A 22,799-nucleotide genomic window follows, 5' to 3' on the forward strand; every position below is an offset into this window, starting at 1 on the left:
GGACTGGCAAACAATCAAGTTCAATAAAAAAAATGAGGGTACCTCCTGTTCCTTGGATCAAGAGCTCGTCGCTAGCATCAAGGCACCCACTGTGAAGGGTAAGGTAAATGGAGACAGGAACAGATCCTGTCTTTACTCAGGGGAAGCGCTAAACCCGTATGAGTCATGTAGTGCCTAGGGGATGGGAGGCATTAAGGTTCAATCCAAGGAACATAAGAACGAAGGAACACTGCAGCAGGCCTACTGGCCCATGCGAGGCAGGTCCAAGTCTCCTACCAGCTTAAGCCAATGCACCCAAACTAGTCAGTTCAGGTCACCTTGACTTAAGGGAGGAACACGGCAACCGACCTGGTAGCACAAGCTATCAGGTCCAACTCACACCCACCCACATCCACTCATGTATTTATCCAACCTATTTTTAAAGCTACACAACTTTCTGGCCTCTATAACTGTACTTGGGAGTTTGTTCCACTCATCCTCAACTCTATTACCAAACCAGTACTTTCCTATATCCTTCCTGAATCTGAATTTTTCCAACTTAAAACCACTGCTGCGAGTCCTGTCTAGGCTAGATATTTTCAGCACACTATTTACATCCCCTTTATTTATTCCTGTCTTCCATTTATACACCTCAATCATATCCCCCCTAATTCTACGTCTTTCTAGAGAGTGCAGATTCAGGGCCCTTAGTCTATCCTCATAGGGAAGGTTTCTGATACATGGGATCAACTTGGTCATCCTCCTTTGTACATTTTCCAGAGCATTTATATCCATTCTGTAATACGGTGACCAAAACTGTGCAGCATAATCTAAATGAGGCCTAACCAAGGATGTATAGAGTTGAAGAACAACCTGAGGACTCCTATTATTTATGCTTCTTGATATGAAGCCAAGGATTCTATTAGCTTTATTGCGAACATTTATGGACTGTTGTCTTGGTTTCAGATTACTGCTAACCAGAACTCCTAAATCTTTTTCGCAATCCGTAATATTAAGATCTACATTATTTAGTTTATATGTGGCATGGTTATTGTCCTGTCCAACATTTAGAACTTTGCATTTGTCTATATTAAACTGCATCTGCCACCTCTCCGACCACTGCATCAGTCTATTCAAATCTTCCTGGAGTGCCCTAATGTCCTCGTCAGAATGAATTCGACGGCCTATTTTGGTGTCATCGGCAAACTTGCTGATGTCGCTCTTTATGCCCTCATCTATGTCGTTTATGTATATTGTGAACAGCAGGGGGCCCAACACTGACCCCTGTGGAACACCGCTCGTGACGCTTCCCCACTCTGATTTCTCCCCATTTATGCAAACTCTCTGCTGCCTATTTGTCAACCATGCCTCTATCCAGGAAAAAATTTCTCCTCCTATTCCATGTGCCTTAATTTTCCTCAATAGTCTCTGATGTGGGACCTTGTCAAAAGCCTTACTGAAGTCCATATACACAATATCATATTCATTACCATGATCAACCTCCTCAAATACCTTAGTGAAAAAAGTTAATAAATTCGTAAGGCAGGAACGCCCCTTTGTAAAACCATGCTGAGATTCGTTGATTAATTTATGCTTTTCAAGGTGGCTACGAACTGCCTCGGCAATTATTGATTCCATAAATTTTCCCACTATGGAGGTTAGGCTTATTGGTCTATAGTTCGAAGCTAAGGACCTGTCACCTGCTTTGAAAATAGGTATCACATTTGCCATTTTCCACTTATCTGGCACCATGCCTGTTTGTAGTGATATGTTGAAAAGATTAGCCAAAGGTTTGCTAAGCTCCTCTTTACATTCCTTTAGAACCCTTGCATACAGTTCATCAGGGCCTGGGGATTTGTTAGGTTTTAATTTATCTATTTGCCTAAGGACCATGTCACTTGTGACTCTAATCGTGCACAGTTTATTATCGTCCTGTTCCACATAATTTATCATTTCTGGAATATCGCTGGTATCCTCCTGTGTAAAAACTGAGAGGAAGTATGTGTTAAAACTTCTACACATTTCCTTATCACTGTCAGTGAGCTGACCCGAGGAACTTTTGAGTGGGCCTATCTTGTCCCTGATCTTACTTCTGTATACCTGAAAGAATCCTTTTGGGTTAGTCTTCGAATCTCTTGCAACTTTAACCTCATAATCTCTTTTTGCTTTTCTAATTCCTTTTTTTATTTCTCTCTTTAACTGAATATATCGATTTCTTAATTGCCCCTCCCCTCTTTTGATTTGCCTATATATGCCTCTCTTTTGACCAATTAGATATTTTAATCTATTGTTCATCCATTTAGGATCATTTTTGTTTGATCTAATTTCCCTATTTGGAATATAATTTGACTGAGCAGCTAGAACTATGCCCTGGAAAGCGTCATATCGGCAACCATCACCACCTACCTGACCCTTAGTCAGGTCATTCCAGTTCAGCCCACCTAAGTAATTTTTCAGTCCTATGAAATCAGCCAAGCGGAAGTCAGGGACAGAGACTTGATTGCCATTATTAGGGGAATTCCATGATATATTAAAACTGAGTGATTTGTGATCACTTTCCCTAAGCTCATCATTAACCTCAAGATTATTAATTAGTGTTTCCCTACTGGCAAGAACCAAGTCAAGGAGGTTATTTCCCCTAGTTGGCTCTGTCACAAACTGTTTTAAAAAACAATCCTGGATCGTATCAAGAAAGTCACCTGACTCTAAATTTCCTGTCAAATTGCTCCAGTCAATCTAGTTTCTTGGATCAAAAGCCCCTCATCTGCATCAAGGCTCCGCCTTTGAATGGATTAGATCCTAAATACACTCAAATGACCTCAGTGCTGTCAAGGACACTATTATTACGTATTATTATCACTATTCTGGGAAACGCTAAACAAGCAAGGGTCGTACAACGATGAATTATTGTTCATGGAGAGCTCTAAACTCGTAGTGGTTATACAGCGCCTGCGGGAAATGAACACACTGGCTCGATTCAAGGAATTGGAGCAGATTCAATTTCTTCTATGAAGAGCCCTTCACCAGCATCACGATGAAGGAACTGGAGATAAACAGGAGTAATGAAAGGGAAAGGTAGCTCCAATTTCTCGTATCAAGAGCCCTTCACCAGCATCTAAGCAATGCCCAGTTTTTAAGATACTGATAGTAAGACTGACGGGGTCATCATGAAACACCCGCGTCAGCTTTCCCTGATAAATAAACAAGGCTTTCTAACATTATTCTTTTTAGAAAAGATTGTAGTATAACTTACCTTGGGTACCAGCATGCGTGTAGATGTTGTGAAGGCTGACGATACTACAAGAGTAGGCTAGATGAAGGTTACACTGAGGGCACCCACCATGTTCCAGCTGGTGTGCGTTATCCCTGTTATCTCTAAATGTTGTCTGTCTCCACCACAACACACTATCGTCTTACTCTTCTTATTTACTTAAATTTTTCATACCTACAATATGAAAATTATGTGGCCTTAGGCATTCACATGTCACTTTGCACAGGTTATATATAACGTATGACTTTCTTTGATGCGCAAATTTGGTTTGTTTATTAAAGGGTATAGTGTAAGTGATGGGTATGTGTAGGAGGTACGTATACCCTCACTTGCAGCTCCTGCCACCAACTCGACACAATATCTCCTCTACTGCACCAACAGTCTCATCAATGGTGAGATTCGGCAACTCTCAGTCGTCCTCTGTAACAGTTGCCACAGTCTGCTGCACCAAAGTCGATACTAATGTATTTCTCGCACAGCAGTCACTAACATTTAAGTTTTAAATAATTAATCTATAAAGATCTTGCGTATCACATTCTATTTCGAAGCTGTTTTCAGAAGCAGTGACCTCATTGTTTACTACGTGTGGCCAATCAACGACCACACCTCAGCGTTGACGAATCAGCATCCACAATGTGACTGACGTCATTGAAGACCGGTACGTCATCACTTGCGTCATCCTGCAGGGAACAATAAAGGGTCTAAGAAAGCTTCGACTTGTTCTCGTATGTTTGCAAATGTAAATAGAATTTAACCTGAGCAATCTAAGCATAGAATTCTAAAAATATATTTACAGAAGATTCATTAAAGCGGTCTTTTCAATATAAAATATTCATTACTATTTGTTCATGCTTTACAATTTTTGAAAATTACACCAAAATTTTTACATATTACCGCACGAAAAAGTGCGTGTAAGAATATTTTTGTGGCAAATAGAATACAAACATGATACATTATTGATAAGATTGCAATTTGGTAGGTAAATGGACACGCATGCAACTAGTGATGTATTTATTGTGGCTATTATTCACTCGCCAGAGTTCTTGTCAAGCCAACACAAACAGTACAATGTATGGACACACAAAATGCATGAATCCATGTACTGCATTTTCTCGTATTGAACTAACAAAGCCCCCAGTGAGCGAAACAGAGGTAGTAAATATCTTATCAGTCACACGTGTTCAGTTACATAACATATTGTATGGTGCAGTGAGACAGAGCATCATAATGGACATTTACATCATACGTTACTGGGACACACTTCTCTACGTTCACATCCGTCGCGGTAGTTTCCTACTAGACTGCCTAGCAGCAAAAGTCATCACTTTATCTACTCCAACACCTGCTCCACCATCACTTGAAATTATTATAAACTACTGCTACAACTACCATCACCACCACTACAACTTCCTTCAAGAATTCCCGCAGTCCTGACGCCTTACCTTATTTCCTTTATCTATGGTCATTACCTTTGTACCTTGTTCGGCTATCAAAACTTTGAGGCCCACCACAGGATGGGTATGGGGTACATAATAGACATATTAAATTAAAAACTATGCACGGCATTGTTTGTGTTGTCTTCAGTAAGAAAACGTAGCCACAGAAAAGTGTCTTGTTAAGCGCACATGCGTCCATTTACTTAAAACGCAAACTAACAACATTTTTTCTGAAAGTTTAAGGTAACTCCGTAAATTAACACAATCAACAAAACAAATGGAAGTCGCGTTACAAATTTAGATTTCATGCATATTTAAAGAACTTACCCACATCGTAAAAATAAAAGCAAAGAGCTGTTAGCAATCTACACAAGCTAAACCCAGGATCCCTGAGCGTACCAAATATATATAAAAAAAAAAAACGAGGAAGAGAAAAGGAAGAGAGGAAAAGGAGAGGAATCCTGAGCAGTCATCACGTTGCGTTTGGTATGATGGTCGCGTTTTTTTTTTTTCATTCTCATAAAAATTATATACTCCACTATTGTCAGTACTACATTAGTTGGGTACAATAACGACATCGTAAAGCTACCCTGAGCTATGGGCCAGAAGCTAAGACTCAACATCCGAAAGCATAACTGGGTGGTTATTAGAGGCCACTGTGTGCGCCAGAAAACAGCCCAAAGCAGGGGAGGCCACATACAAATACACAAGGAAAGTAATGTTACAACTTGAGGATGTTTATTCTTAATCTCTATCCAGAATTCGTCCAGCGGTACTCACTTACGCTATAATTTCAGACTGAGATCATTACGTATTTCAATTAATTCCTCTCCTGTGAGACTAAGCTACGACGGGCTTAGTACTGATGCAATAAATGTTTTTGAAACATAGTCTTCTCTACGTAAATTTGGGAAATGATACTGATTCTTTTTTTTTCTGACAGTACTTCAGTTATTATTATAATCAGAACTAAGCGCTAAACCCACAAGGGTCATAAAACGCTGGCAAGTACTTCAAGATGATCAGAAACCAATGGCATAATCTTTTTAGTCTGTGTTGCAGCAACATGTTGGAGCATATCCATGTTCCCTTGCTTCACTGTGATAACTCAAACTCTTAAATTATCTCTCAGAGCATTAATTTTGTTATATGTATATATATGTATATGTATATATATATGTATATATATATGTATATATATATGTATATATATGTATATGTATATATATGTATATATGGTTATAGGAGGGTGGGGGCAGGAGGAAAGAGGAGTGATTGGTGGAATGATGAAGTAAAGGGTGTGATAAAAGAGAAAAAGGTAGCTTACGAGAGGTTTTTACAAAGCAGAAGTGTTATAAGAAGAGCAGAGTATATGGAGAGTAAAAGAAAGGTGAAGAGAGTGGTGAGAGAGTGCAAAAGGAGAGCAGATGAAAGAGTGGGAGAGGCACTGTCAAGAAATTTTAATGAAAATAAGAAAAAATTTTGGAGTGAGTTAAACAAGTTAAGAAAGCTTAGGGAAAGTATGGCTTTGTCAGTTAAAAACAGAGTAGGGGAGTTAGTAGATGGGGAGAGGGAGGTATTAGGTAGATGGCGAGAATATTTTGAGGAACTTTTAAATGTTGAGGAAGACAGGGACGCGGTAATTTCATGCACTGGCCAGGGAGGTATACCATCTTTTAGGAGTGTAGAAGAGCAGAATGTAAGTGTGGTGGAGGTACGTGAGGCATTACGTAGAATGAAAGGGGGTAAAGCAGCTGGAACTGATGGGATCATGACAGAAATGTTAAAAGCAGGGGGGGATATAGTGTTGGAGTGGTTGGTACTTTTGTTTAATAAATGTATGAAAGAGGGGAAGGTACCTAGGGATTGGCGGAGAGCGTGTATAGTCCCTTTATATAAAGGGAAAGGGGACAAAAGAGATTGTAAAAATTATAGAGGAATAAGTTTACTGAGTATACCAGGAAAAGTGTATGGTAGGGTTATAATTGAAAGAATTAGAGATAAGACAGAATGTAGAATTGCGGATGAGCAAGGAGGCTTCAGAGTGGGTAGGGGATGTGTAGATCAAGTGTTTACATTGAAGCATATATGTGAACAGTATTTAGATAAAGGTAAGGAAGTTTTTATTGCATTTATGGATTTAGAAAAGGCATATGATAGAGTGAATGGAGACAAATGGTTTTTAATACTTGACGTGCTGTTGGAGTGTGAGCAAAGTAACATTTATGAAGGGGTTCAGGGAAACCGGCAGGCCGGACCTGAGTCCTGGAGATGGGAAGTACAGTGCCTGCACTCTGAAGGAGGGGTGTTAATGTTGCAGTTTAAAAACTGTAGTGTAAAGCACCCTTCTGGCAAGACAGTGATGGAGTGAATGATGGTGAAAGTTTTTCTTTTACGGGCCACCCTGCCTTGGTGGGAATCGGCCAGTGTGATAATAAAAAAAAATAATAATATATGATAGAGTGGATAGAGGAGCAATGTGGCAGATGTTGCAAGTATATGGAATAGGTGGTAAGTTACTAAATGCTGTAAAGAGCTTTTATGAGGATAGTGAGGCTCAGGTTAGGGTGTGTAGAAGAGAGGGAGAATACTTCCCGGTAAAAGTAGGTCTGAGACAGGGATGTGTAATGTCACCACGGTTGTTTAATATATTTATAGATGGGGTTGTAAAAGAAGTAAATGCTAGGGTGTTCGGGAGAGGGGTGGGATTAAATTATGGGGAATCAAATTCAAAATGGGAATTGACACAGTTACTTTTTGCTGATGATACTGTACTTATGGGAGATTCTAAAGAAAAATTGCAAAGGTTAGTGGATGAGTTTGAGAATGTGTGTAAAGGTAGAAAGTTGAAAGTGAACATAGAAAAGAGTAAGGTGATGAGGGTATCAAATGATTTAGATAAAGAAAAATTGGATATCAAATTGGAGAGGAGGAGTATGAAAGAAGTGAATGTTTTCAGATACTTGGGAGTTGACGTGTCGGCGGATGGATTTATGAAGGATGAGGTTAATCATAGAATTGATGAGGGAAAAAAGGTGAGTGGTGCGTTGAGGTATATGTGGAGTCAAAAAACGTTATCTATGGAGGCAAAGAAGGGAATGTATGAAAGTATAGTAGTACCAACACTCTTATATGGATGTGAAGCTTGGGTGGTAAATGCAGCAGCGAGGAGACGGTTGGAGGCAGTGGAGATGTCCTGTCTAAGGGCAATGTGTGGTGTAAATATTATGCAGAAAATTCGGAGTGTGGAAATTAGGAGAACGTGTGGAGTTAATAAAAGCATTAGTCAGAGGGCAGAAGAGGGGTTGTTATTGTGGTTTACCTGGAGTTTACCTGGAGAGAGTTCCGGGGGTCAACGCCCCCGCGGCCCGGTCTGAGACCAGGCCTCCTGGTGGATCAGAGCCTGATCAACCAGGCTGTTGCTGCTGGTTTGGTCATTTAGAGAGAATGGATCAAAGTAGAATGGCATGGAAAGCATATAAATCTATAGGGGAAGGAAGGAGGAGTAGGGGTCGTCCTCGAAAGGGTTGGAAAGAGGGGGTAAAGGAGGTTTTGTGGGCGAGGGGCTTGGACTTCCAGCAAGCGTGCATGAGCGTGTTAGATAGGAGTGAATGGAGACGAATGATACATGGGACCTGACGATCTGTTGGAGTGTGAGCAGGGTAATATTTAGTGAAGGGATTCAGGGAAACCGGTTATTTTCATATAGTCGGACTTGAGTCCTGGAAATGGGAAGTACAATGCCTGCACTTTAAAGGAGGGGTTTGGGATATTGGCAGTTTGGAGGGATATGTTGTGTATTTTTATACGTATATGCTTCTAAACTGCTGTATTATGAGCACCTCTGCAAAAGCAGTGATAATGTGTGAGTGTGGTGAAAGTGTTGAATGATGAAAGTATTTTCTTTTTGGGGATTTTCTTTCTTTTTTGGGTCACCCTGCCTCGGTGGGAGACGGCCGACTTGTTGAATATATATATATATATATATATATATATATATATATATATATATATATATATATATATATATATATATATATATATATATATATCTACAGAAGACGACGAAGAGTCACTGAGGTCCTCACGAGTGCTAGAATATCTGATACACGAAAGGAGGCGCTGACCAGGGAAGTGGAAACTATCGAACTTAAGTTAAATGACTCTTACAGGAACCAGGAGAGACAGGAGGAGCTTAAAGCTATTAGTGAAGTTGAAAGAAATTCAAAATATTTCTTTCATATGCCAAAAACAAGGCCAATACCACATCTAGTATCGGGCTCTTACTCAGACAGGATGGGACTTACACAGATGACAACAAGGAAATGAGTGAAATATTGAAATCCCAGTACGACTCTGTGTTTTGTGAACCACTAATCGGTCTGAGGATCGACGACCCAAATGATTTCATGAATGAGCCTCAAAACTCCATAAATGTATGCCAGATTTCTGACATTACCCTAACTCTGATAGATTTCGAAAAAGCCACTGACAACATGCCCATGCACTCAGTCCCGGGCCCAGACTCGTGGAACTCTGTTTTCATTAAGAACTGCAAGAAACCCCTCTCGCGTGCCCTAAGTACACTATGGAGGAGGAGCTTTGACATGGGTGAAATTCAACAGTCACTTAAAACAACGGATATAGCCCCACTCCATAAAAGTGGCAGCAAAGCATTAGCTAAGAACTATAGACCAATAGCTCTGACGTCCCACATCATAAAAATCTTTGAAAGAGTGCTAAGAAGCAGGATTGCAAATCACCTGGATTCCCAAAATCTGCACAATCCAGGGCAACATGGGTTCAGGGCAGGTCGCTCCTGCCTCTCACAACTACTGGATCACTATGATATGGCCTTGGATGCACTGGAAGAAAATCAGAATGCAGATGTAATATACACAGACTTTGCAAAAGCATTTGACAAATACAATCATGGCGTAATAGCCCATAAAATACGTGCTAAAGGAATAACTGGGAAAGTGGGGAGATGGATCTTCAACTTCCTAACAAATCGAACACACATATATATATATATATGTGTGTGTGTGTCATGCTGAATAGGTAAAACTTGCGAATTTGGCTTAAATAGCAACGCTCTTCTGGCCATGAATAAGGAAAGCGAAAATCTGTGTATGCAATAATTTCGCAAAAATAATTTTGAGCCTAACGAAAAAATATATTTCTTTGTGTGTGTTTATTATTAAATTATCGTAAACTTATCTAAAACATATTTACTTGGATTAGGCTAAAGTAAATTGCGCTTGTTATAATAAGGTTAGGTAAGTTTTCTAAGGTTCTTTTACATTACATTAACATAAATGAAAAAAAAAACTATATCTTTAAACGTATAAGATTTTTTTTTTTAGAAAGGACTTACTTTTAAATGAGTTCTTGCTAACTGACCAGTTTTTACCTATTCGGCACTACATAAAAAGAAAAAAGTTTTTCTTTTTATATGTAGTAATTTATACAGGAGAAGGGGTTACTGCCCCCTTGCTCCCGGTATTTTAGTTGCATGGTTTAGGGAGGAAGAATTTTTCTCCACTTCCCGATGGACTATATATATATATATATATATATATATATATATATATATATATATATATATATATATATATATATATATATATATATATATATATATATATATATATATATATATATATATATATATATATATATATATATATATATATATATATATATATATATATATATATATATATATATATATATATATATATATATATATATATATATATATATATATATATATATATATATATAATATATATATATATATATATATATATATATATATATATATATAATATATATATATATATATATATATATATATATATATATATATATATATATATATTATATATATATATACACACACACACACAAAACATAATCTCTTAGTCCACAGCAGGATTCGAACCTGCGCACTCAACATCCAACTATGCAGTAGCTTTGCCACACAGCCAAATCCCATAAAAGTGTGGGCACCTTACCGAAGCTAGGCGGTGTATCTCATGCCCCGGGACACCAGGCTTGTGTTAAGTTATTTCATCAAATCTCACATGAAGTGACTCCATCCGTCACAAGAGCTTCCTCTGAGTTTTCCACCTTGCCAACATGGTACACAGGTGAAGGCTTTACATTTATTATTGTGACACATGACGGCCACCATATCATAAGAACATAAGAAAGAAGGAACACTGCAACAGACCTACTGTCCCATGCGAAGCAGGTCCATGCCACCCCCTGGCCTAGAACAATGACCGCCTAGTCAGGTAACTTCCACTTAAGGAAGGAGCACGGCACCAGACCTACCTATTTTTAAAACTACAGAAGGTCTTAGCTTCTATGACGGTACTCGGGAGTTTGTTCCACTCATCCACTACTCTATTACCAAAGCAGTGCTTTCCTATGTCCTTCCTGAATCTGAACTTTTCCAACTTGAAGCACTGTTCAGTAACTAACCTGCTTTAATTGGGGTACACTAGTATGTATTTACCCACTCCATATGTAAAAAATTAAACTACAGAAAATGATAAACTCATTTCCATAATTTTAAGTACATAATATTTCTGCAACTGGCACATCCGTCACTGCAACATTTCCATCACGATAACCTATACTGTGTAAGTGTTACCTGGAGTATACCTGGAGAGGGTTTCGGTGGTCAACGCTTCCGTGGCCCGGTCTGTGACCAAGCCTCGCAGTGGATCAGGGCCTGATCAACCAGGATGTTACTGCTGGCCGCACGCAAACCGACGTACGAACTTATAGTATAACATCTGTGCCTGTGTTGGTCCTAAGAAAACCAAATCATATTATTAATGTTATTATAACATTCAAGATGAGCGCTAAATCAGAGTGAAACGTTCTACCACTAAAAGCTGCATCATTGTTCTCATACCTGTCAGCAACACGTCACTTCTCCAAGCTCTGGAGAAGACCCCCGCTACGAAATGCAGGATTCTTCTCTCCTGATTACCGGACGGAGGACCGAGCCTCCACAATCCACAGTATTGAATAACCCACAAGTGCTTAGCGCTTCGTGTGAACATAAAATGTAAAAAGATTAAAGGTTTACAACACAATTCATCAAGTAACGAAATATGACACAAAAAAAGTCCCCTTACTATTCACCATAATATATATAACAGATTTTTATCGGCTTTATCGAATGTAAATCAATTCACTAATATTAAAAACATAAAGTATAACATAAAAGTAATTATCAATTTAAAATATATCCAAATTAAAGTATTTGTTGGTTCTTCAGCAGCGAAGGAATTTTAGTGAGAAATACAATGATGCGAGGCTTCACAATAACGAACATTATGGATATTATTTGTTTATCCCTTTTGACTATGTAACGAAGGTCAATTTTTGCATTAGCCAAATCAATTTTAATTACTAGGATCCTCATATAAAAAAAACAACGGTGAGAGAAATAGAAAAAAAAGTAGCTTTTGTTTCAATTAACTCTGTTGTTGCCAGAATACAAAATATACCACATAAAAGTCTTCATGAAATATTGACATTTAGCCGGCCATAATTAATATATATATATATATATATTTTCATGAGTTTACTGTACAATTAAACCTATTAAAATTATAATGCAAATGTTTATTGTATGAAATATAAATGTAACGAACAGGATCAACACACTAGTGTTTATCTCAGTGTATATATACTGAGAGTTTACTTTAATCCCTATTTTAGGTATTAAAGTATTCTTGTCTGGTGGTGAAAAGTTAGGTGCAGCCTTAATGACCCTAGTGTAACATACTGCCTTTATGCTCCATTAACCAACCATAAATGCAAATAACATTGGTAACTGCATTCTGTTTATGCAGAATTACCATGGCAAAGGAATGAAGGGGTATGTATGTATGTATGTATGTATGTATGTATGTATGTATGCATGTATATATGTATGTATGTATGTATGTATATATGTATGTATGTATATATGTATGCATGTATGTATATATGTATGCATGTATATATATATATATATATATATATATATATATATATATATATATATATATATATATATATATGGTATTAGCACATCGGCCGTCTCCCACCAAGGCAGTGTGGTCCGAAAATGAAAAACCCTCATCATTCACTTCATCAATGTGTTGCCAGAGGCGTGCTTGGAATGCAGTTATAAAACTGCAACATTAACACCCCTCCTTCAGTGCCGGCATTGCACTTCCAGGACTCAAGTCCGGCCTGCCGGTTTCCCTGAATCCCTTCATAAATGTAACCTTGCTCACACTCTAACAGTACGTCAAGTCCTAAAAACCATTTGTCTCCATTCCCTCCTAACACGCTCACGCACGCTTGCTGGAAGTCCAAGCCCCTCGCACACAAAACCTCCTTTACCCCCTCCAACCTTTCCTAGGCCGACCCCTACCCCGCCTTCCGTCCACTATAGATGTATACACTCTCGATGTCATTCTATTTTGTTCCATCCTCTCTACATGTCCAAACCTCCTCAACCCTCTCGACAATAGTTTTGGTAATCCCACACCTAATCTCCAAACTATGAATTCTCTTTATTATATTCACACCACCCATTGCCCTCAGACATGAGATCTCCACTGCCTTCAGCCTTCTCCGTGTTGCAACATTCATCACTCATGTTTCACACTCATGTAAGAGTGTTGGTATAACTATACTCTTCATACATCCCCCTCTTTGCTTCCATGGACAAAGTTCTTTGTCTCCACAGACTCCTAAGTGCACCCTCACCTTTTTCCCTTCATCAATTCTATGATTCGCCTCATCCTTCACAGACCCATCTGCTGACACGTCCACTCCCAAATATCTGAATACAATCACCTCTTGGCTCAAATTGAAAGATAGAGAGATGCCTTCTGAATATCACATACAAGGCTATAAATTATTCCACACTGACAGGGTCAACAGGAAGGGTGGTGGAGTAGTGATGTATTTCAAAGACAATTTAAATTTTTGTGTTAGACAAGATATAAAATTAGAAGCGTCAGCCACTGAATCTATTTGGTTACAGCTTCTCGAGGGCCGTGAAAAACTAATTTTGGGTGTGATTTACAGGGCCCCAAATCTTGATAGGGAGTGCGGTAAACTTCTATGGGATGAAATTCGTAAGGCATCTACATACGAAAATGTTGTGATAATGGGAGATTTCAACTATAGACAGATTGACTGGAGGAATTTGACAGAAAATTTAGAGTCAAGTGACTCTGATACGATTCAGGATTGTTTTTTAAAACAGTTTGTGACTGAACCAACTAGAGGAAATAACCTGCTTGACTTGGTTCTTCCCAGCAGGGAAATGCTAATTAATAATCTTGAGGTTAATGATGAGCTTGGGGAAAGTGATCACAAATCACTCAGTTTTAATATATCATGGAATTCCCCTAATAATGGCAATCAAGTCTCTGTCCCTGACTTTCGCTTGGCTGGTTTCATAGGACTGAAAAAATACTTGGGTGGGCTGAAGTGGAATGACTTGACTATGGGTCAGGTAGGTGGTGATGATTGCCGATATGACGTTTTCCAGGGCATAGTTCTAGCTGCACAGACAACCTATGTTCCAAATAGGGAAATCAGATCAAGCAAAAATGATCCTAAATGGATGAACAATAGATTAACACATCTCACTGGTCAAAAGAGAGGCATATATAGGCAAATCAAAAGAGGAGAGAGGCAATTAAGAAATCAATATATTCAGTTAAAGAGAGGAATAAAAAAAGGGAATAAGAAAAGCAAAAAGAGATTATGAGGTTAAAGTTGCAAGAGAATCGAAGACTAACCCAAAAGAATTCTTTCAGGTATACAGAAGTAAGATCAGGGACAAGATAGGCACACTCAAAAGTGACTCGGGTCAGCTCACAGACAGTGATAAGGAAATCTGCAGAATTTTTAACACATACTTCCTCTCCATTTTTACACAGAAAGATACTAGCGATATTCCAGAAATAATAAATTATGTAGAACAGGATGATAAACTATGCACGATTAGGGTCACAAGTGACATGGTCCTTAGGCAAATAGATAAATTAAAACCTAACAAATCCCTAGGCCCTGATGAACTGTACGCAAGGGTTCTAAAGGAATGTAAAGAGGGGCTTAGCAAACCTTTGGCTAATCTTTTCAACATATCACTACAAACTGGCATGGTGCCAGATAAGTGGAAAATGGCAAATGTGATACCTATTTTCAAAGCAGGTGACAGGTCATTAGCTTCGAACTATAGACCAATAAGCCTAACCTCCATAGTGGGAAAATTTATGGAATAAATAATTGCCGAGGCAGTTCGTAGCCACCTTGAAAAGCATAAATTAATCAACGAATCTCAGCATTCCTGCATTCCTGCCTTACGAATTTATTAACTTTTTTCACTAAGGTATTTGAGGAGGTAGATCATGGTAATGGTATAAACCTTGGTAATAAATACCGACAAGTTGGTTTAGAAAGACACGTAAGCAAACACTATAACATATTTATTAGAAAACGTTTCGGTCCTGGAACCTTGAATATGATATTGTGTATATGGACTTCAGTAAGGCTTTTGACAGAGTCCCACATCTGAGACTATTGAGGAAAATTAAGGCACATGGAATAGGAGAATTTTTTTCCTGGATAGAGGCATGGTTGACAAATAGGCAGCAGAGAGTTTGCATAAATGGGGAGAAATCAGAGTGGGGAAGCGTCACGAGCGGTGTTCCACAGGGGTCAGTGTTGGGCCCCCTGCTGTTCACAATCTACATAAACGACATAGATGAGGGCATAAAGAGCGACATAAGCAAGTTTGCCGATGACACCAAAATAAGCCGTCGAATTCATTCTGACTAGGACATTTGAGCACTCCAGGAAGATTTGAATAGACTGATGCAGTGGTCGGAGAAGTGGCAGATGCAGTTCAATATAGACAAATGCAAAGTTCTAAATGTTGGACAGGAAAACAACTATGCCACATATAAACTAAATAATGTAGATCTTAATATTATGGATTGAGAAAAATATTTAGGAGTTCTGGTTAGCAGTAATCTGAAACCAAGACAGCAGTGCATAAGTGTTCGCAGTGAAGCTAACAGAATCCTTGGCTTCATATCAAGAAGCATAAATAATAGGAATCCTCAGGTTAGGCCTTGGTTAGGCCTCATTTAGATTATGCTGCACAGCTTTGGTCACCGTATTACAGAATGGGTATAATTGATCTGGAAAACATACAAAGGAGGATGACAAAGTTGATCCCATGTATCAGATATCTTCCCTATGAGGATAGACTAAGGGCCCTGAATCTGCACTCTCTAGAAAGACGTAGAATTGGGGGGGGGGGGATATGAGTGAGGTGTATAACTGGAAGACAGGAATAAATAAAGGGGATGTAAATAACGTGCTGAAAATATCTAGCCTAGACAGGACTCGTAGCAATGGTTTTAAGCTGGAAAAATTCAGATTCAGGAAGGATATAGGAAAGCACTAGTTTGGTAATACAGCTGTGGATGAGTGGAACAAACTGAAACGTTGTGTAATTTTAAAAATAGGTTAGATATATACATGAGTGGGTGTGGGTGGATGTGAGTTGGACCTGATTAGCTTGTGCTACTAGGTCAGTTGCCGTGTTCCTTCCTTAAGTGAATGTGACCTGACCTGACTAGGTTTGGGCATTGGCTTAAGCCGGTAGGAGACTTGGACCTGCCTCGCATGGGCCAGTAGGCCTGCTGCAGTGTTCCTTCTTTATGTTCTTATGTCCCTCCATACTCTCTCCCTACAATCTGATATCCAATCTTTCGTCACCTAATTTTGTTATCCTCATCACTTTACTCTTTCCTATATTCACTTTTAATTTTCTTGTTTTACATAACCTACCAAACTCATCCACCAACGTCTGCAACTTCTCTTCAGAATCTCCCAAAAGCACAGTGTCATCAGCAAAGAGCAACTGTTACAACTCCCACTTTGTGTTAGATTTTTTATCTTTTAACCCCACACCTCTTGCCAACACCCGAGCATTCATTTCTCTTACAACCTCACCTATAAATATATTGAACAACCATGGTGACATCACACATCCTTGCCTAAGGCCTACTTTTACCGGGAAATAATCTCCCTCTCTCCTACACACTCTAACCTGAGCCTCACCTACCTCCTATTCCATACATTTGCAACATCTGTCACATTCCCCCCCTATTCACCCTGTCATACGCCTTTTCCAAATCCATAAATGCAACAAAAACCTCTTTACCCTTATCTAAATAGTGTTCACCTATATGTTTCACTGTAAACACTTGGTCTACACACATACCTTTCTTAAAGTCTCCTTGTTCATCTGCTATCCTACTCTCCGTCTTACTCTACCATACACTTTACCAGGTATACTCAACATACTTATTCCCCTACAATTTTTACACTCTATTTTATCCCCTTTGCCTTTATACAAAGGAACTATGCACGCTCTCTGCCAATCCCTAGGTACCTTACCCTCTTCCATACATTTATTAAATAAAAGCACGAACCACTCCAAAACAATATCCCCACCCGCTTTTAACATTTCTATCTTTATCCCATCAATCCCAGCTGCCTTACCCCCTTTCATCTTACCCACTGCCTCACGAACTTCCCCCCCACTCATATATATATATATATATATATATATATATATATATATATATATATATATATATATATATATATATATATATATATATATATATATATATATAACCAATAGCTATCTATCTTCAAGTGAAAATACTTAGAATTTACCTTGTCATCTTGAATATTAAATTATTTTTGACTGGTGGTCAGCAGAGGATAATGCAGTCTTATGGACTACTACGATACCGACAAACTACAAAACAAATAAAAGAACCAGTCAAGTGTATATGACGAGCTTGTCACTGTCAGTTCTTCAAATAAACCCAACTGCCCTAAGAATAAAAGTTTTCAAAAACTTTTTCTTATGCGTTGAAATGTGTGTGTGTGTGTGTATGTGTGTGTTATTAACATCGTACACAAATTTCAAATCTTGAGCCAAAATTAACTTGGCAACTTCACCGAACCTTGGTAAAACTAATTTAGCAACCTCACTTAACCTGGAATCAAAAGCCTTTTATTAGCGTCAAGGTGGTGGTGGCTGCAGCCGGCAAGTGTCTCCTTACAAAAGTCATGGAAGTGTTTTGTTCGTCAGGAAAGAGTACAAGTGTCACCTGACACGGGTGTGCATCAGATGAGATGAGCAGCGTGGAGTGCACACTGCTCCGCGGGTGCACATGAAGGCAAGGCATCAACCAGGCTAAGTGCTGGAATTACAGTTGACTAGTAGTGATCAACACGAGTGAAACACTACACTAGGGGCAGTGACATCATCACCCATCAGTGACATCACTCAGCAGTGAATCATCACTCAGCAGTGACATCATAAGCAGTGACAAACCAAATTAATTTTATTTTCAAAATGTGCATAATTTTTAAATAATGATGACATTTCATATATTTTGCAATGAACCCCCTTCCCTATCCCCTAACATTATATACTTCAAATTTGATCATTTGAATGCTAAGATTAATATAATTAAGATAAGATTATTAAACATAATGATTATTCTACAATAAAGTTGTTTATTAAAACTGTCATGATAATATGACGAGGCAATAATAGAAATTTATTAATACGTTTAGCAGTAATAATTACTGGGGAGGAAACATATAGTGATGATAATACTGCAAGTGCATGAGTATGAATAGTGACTGGAAGGTAGGTAGGTATTAGGTTTGTCAGGAAACAGGACAAGTGTTTCCTGAACCTGGTATAGTCATATGACGACTCACAGTTGGAGCTTTTGGTCATCTGACCGAAGCCTTCCGCTGGCTTACCGGTCCACCCCTTTAAAAATTAAGGTTATGGTGACTGGCATTAGGATACACAAGATGTATATACAGAGAGAGGTGTGTCTCTCTCACCATATATATACACTGAGAGTTTACTTTAATCCCTATTTTAGGTATTAAAGTATTCTTGTCTGACGGTGAGGTTATGTAAGGCATTAATAACCATAGCGTAGTCAATAGGCTTTGACCATTCTGAAAGCAGATTTTTGAGTTAGAAGGTTTACATGCGATTTACTCTTATAGAAAACCATGCGCATATACCCTGAGATAAGGATGTTTTAGAGAAGTACACAGTGAGCAATGGTGTTTGAGGTACACAAATATCTTAAGAGATTTTGTAAGATATATGCTGAATGTGAGTATTGAATTTTTGAATTTTGGTTTGCTGTGAAAGTGTATACCTAAGAACTTTCCCCTCATTTTGTCTTTCAATGCAAATACTGCTGAGTTACACACATGTGCAACATTTGGGTATCATTAATTTATAGACGTTTCGCCATCCAGAGGTTTTATCAATACATTACAATGAGATAATCTGAAGACTGTAGAATTGTATAAAGAGGACAGTGGATGACAAGGTAATCAGTCTCTCAGCCTAGCATTATTATTATTATTATTATTATATTATTATTATTATTATTATTATATTATTATAATGAAAAAGAAGCACTAAACCTACAAGGGTTATAAAGCGGTCCTTCAGACTAGTAGCAAGTAATGAGCGCAAATTAAACACATAAATTAGACACGTTACCCATGTGTCTAATTCATCATCGTGTCAGTATTGTATACCACTGATATATAATGCATATGTTTACCTTTACATTCAACAGAACTGATTTTTCTTTAATGCCAAATACTATGTAGAAGTTCTTATGAATACTGAGTGGGTTTGTTGGCTGTCATCCACATAGATACGCTGACGCGCTCGTCATCAGCAGTGTTGTTGAGGACAACTGGATCTGGATTTAAGATGACACGAGTTGTCCTCTGAAAACACAACTGGTTCATGTTCCTGGGTGGCATTAGGTGGATCATTATATAGATGACAAATAACAGAGAGCTTCGGACGCTGCCCTGTAACACTGTATTATTACACTCAGAATTAAGGGCTAAACCATTTACACAAACGTCATATAGATACAAGTCCATGCTGATAGGTCGAGTTGATGAAGTATTGACATTAATGGTCACATGTTAGTGTTAAGGCAGGTTATGCACGTGACACCACGGCCTATCGTTCCAAATACAACACGGCCTATCGTTCCAAATACAATGTTTATTGGTTTATTGCATCAAAAGCTTTTATTAGATCAATAAAGCTACCCGTTCGATATTTTTATTTTCTAGAGAGGCAATGATTGAGTTAAACGTTTTTATCACTGCATCATTAGTACTTTTTCTGGTCTAAAATAAAATAGGGAAGGGTTAAGAATATTATGTTTACCGTAGTCATGAATACATACATTTATGCATTATTTTATATATATGTATAAATAAATAATGAGAGCACGTTAAAAATTAGCCTATAGTTCTTTTTTCATCAAAGGTATGTATGCAATGCCGACCAGTTGATGAATAAGACATGTTCAACACCTGGGTATTTTTAATGAGAGACGTTTCGCCCACCAGGGGCTCTATGAATCTAATACAGAAACCTGAGAACGGAGCCTATTATAGGGGATCCAGTGGAGCAATGCTGCAGTACAAGACGTGGTGACAAGTGGGCGGGGCCCACTAGTGGACATAGGTCAGGTCCTTTATGTTAACTAAAGATTTAACAATCCTACAAGTGGTCAACTGTTAGTATAGTCAGTGGAAGAAGTGGAGTGTTAGAGTCGCAGTAGACGTGGTCGTCTTCGTCAACTTGTCGGTATTATATACTTCTGATCTAACGATCCTCATCCAACACAGCAACCATTCAATCTTGGTACGGAGAACGTAGCATTCTACAACTGGATTGTTAAATCTCTGGCTCACCGTGCTTACATGACCGACTTCCACTAGTGGGCCCCGCCCACATATAGCTACGTCTACTACTGCTGCATCACTCTATTCCTTCTAGTGGCTCCATTATAAAAGGCTCCAGTCTCACGTTTGTATTACTGATACAGCTCCTGGTGGGCGAAACGTCTTTCACTAAAGATATCCAAGTATTGCACTTATGTCTTATTCATGGCTTACAGATGTTAATTTCTGTTGGGTGTCCACTTTGTGGTTTGGCATAACACTTGCTAGTTCAGCTGAACTATGATGCAATGGTATGTGACAGCATATGAGCAGCTTTCTTATATATGAAAAGTTGTATAGTGGCTATTTTCCTGCTTTCTTTTTTAGCGAATTTGTGATTGAGATAACCTCTGTAGAATTAGTTGGGGATAGATTAGGTACAGAGAGTCTGGGGCAATTACCAGTGAGGTAATCTCAAACTTGGGAGACAGAGTTTGGAATTTTGCTGGTTGTGTTCCTACAGTCGAAAAACTATTTGGTTATTTATTGTTTCAGAGATTTGAATGTTGAGTTCATTTAGTTTAACTGGTATAATGTAATCGGTCTCAGCGAATTTACTTGAACCCAGTAAACATGAAGGTATTTTGCAGGTTTGTTTTTATATCGCATTTTGCTTCACTTAACTTTGAGGGGACTTGAGCTAGAGTTCGTCACAGCCACGCTAGCTGGAGATTCGTCTGTAAAAAACTTGCATTTGTGGTCACAGTGGTGCCTGTGCTAACCTCCCTATGGTGTAGAAATATACCATGTTGGATGTATCTTATTGAAGATAGCTGGTCCAGTGGCTAACGCGACGGTCTGGAGTTTTGAGACTGACCGCGGGTTCTATCCCCACCCGTGGTATGGTTTAACCTGTGAGTTGATTTCTATCTTTTCTGCTAGTTCTTTGGGTATTTATGCCAATATGGACTGTTTGTCAATGGACCTGACAATGCTGTTAATTAGCCATAGGCTGTTTATTCTCTGTTGTGACCCATTTGATTTTTATTAGATAAAATGACTCGGTGATTCTAGAGGTATCGATTTTTTTGTTAATACTTAGACAGGATCTTATCTCTTGGTCGTTATTAATTAAATTCTCTGTGCCAGTCAATGTTACAGACTTCTACCGTGAAAGTTATTCACTGATGCCTCACTACTGACCCTGAATAAGATTTTATTAGTTTCTAGTATTAATTTGGTTAAGTTGGTGACTAGGAAGGTGAGATAATGATGAGTGAGGCCAGCAGCAGAGAGTAGGGAGGGGTGCTGGAGTACGACTGGCAGCAGTGCCAAGCTCCCATTGATCCACGATCAACAGGCTTAGCGTGGGTGGGGGGAGAGCGCGGAGAGGACGAGGGGAGGGGGTAAAGAGAACTGGGAGGAGGTGGAGAGGGAATGTAGAAAGCGGGGGAAAGAGGATAGAGGAGTGGGCGAGTGATAATAGCGGTTGAAAAGGGGGTTGGTAGAAAGAAGAGGGAAAATCTCTCCCCTCTCCACCCCCAACAACCGTACCCAATGACACAAAGAAAACGCTAAACCCTTAGGGGTTATAGAGCGCCTGGGTAATGGTCGGTTTCTAGAGTTTTTCCACCCTCATAGCCCAGCCTGTGACCAGACTTTTTTGTCGTTTGCCTGTTCAACCAGGCTATAGGTGTTGATAACCCGCCAGGCCACAAAGTCATCACAGTCATCCAGCGACCTCTTAAAAAATAAGCAGATTATGAAAAAATAGACAAACTAAAAAATATATACCTGTGTGTGTCTGTTGATGATGAGTGAGATGCAGAGAGCGGTGGGCTGCCCACTCTGGCGTGCATCAAGTGCAATTTTGCACTCAACGTGCATCACACATTGCTACATGTCATCTTGGTACGGTTGTCATTACTTGCTAGCATATGTGCAGCATCCTGTTATGGAGGGGGAGTTCCAGATTGTGTGCTGGAGGGTGTTTATTTCAGAGTGAGAGAGTGGGTCCCGAGTGAAGTTACCTGGAATGCAGGGAGAACCCAGGCCCATGGCCGGGGTCCGGGAGTAGAAAAATTCTCCGAACTCATCAAAGGTAAAGGTATATCAGACAGAATGGCTGACATCATACTGTAATGTCTTCCATATGTACTCTCTCTCCAAACTCTATACACTGATGGACTGAACACATCGACTCCAGGCTGAGGGACTGATTACCTCATACTCCTCCTCTCCTTACG

At 38.9% G+C, this 22,799-nt stretch overlaps 1 protein-coding gene across 1 annotated transcript in view; it reads right to left on the minus strand.

The window, feature by feature from the left end:
* The window catches only part of rdgB (retinal degeneration B), a 379,471-nt gene that overhangs the window by 326,116 nt on the left and 30,556 nt on the right, over nt 1–22,799 (minus strand). The window contains 1 exon segment of the mRNA XM_070093849.1: nt 3,233–3,930. The gene's annotated coding sequence lies outside the window, so the exon portion shown is untranslated.

Source organism: Cherax quadricarinatus, chromosome 44 (genome assembly GCF_038502225.1).
Source record: "Cherax quadricarinatus isolate ZL_2023a chromosome 44, ASM3850222v1, whole genome shotgun sequence".
Lineage (NCBI taxonomy): Eukaryota > Metazoa > Arthropoda > Malacostraca > Decapoda > Parastacidae > Cherax > Cherax quadricarinatus.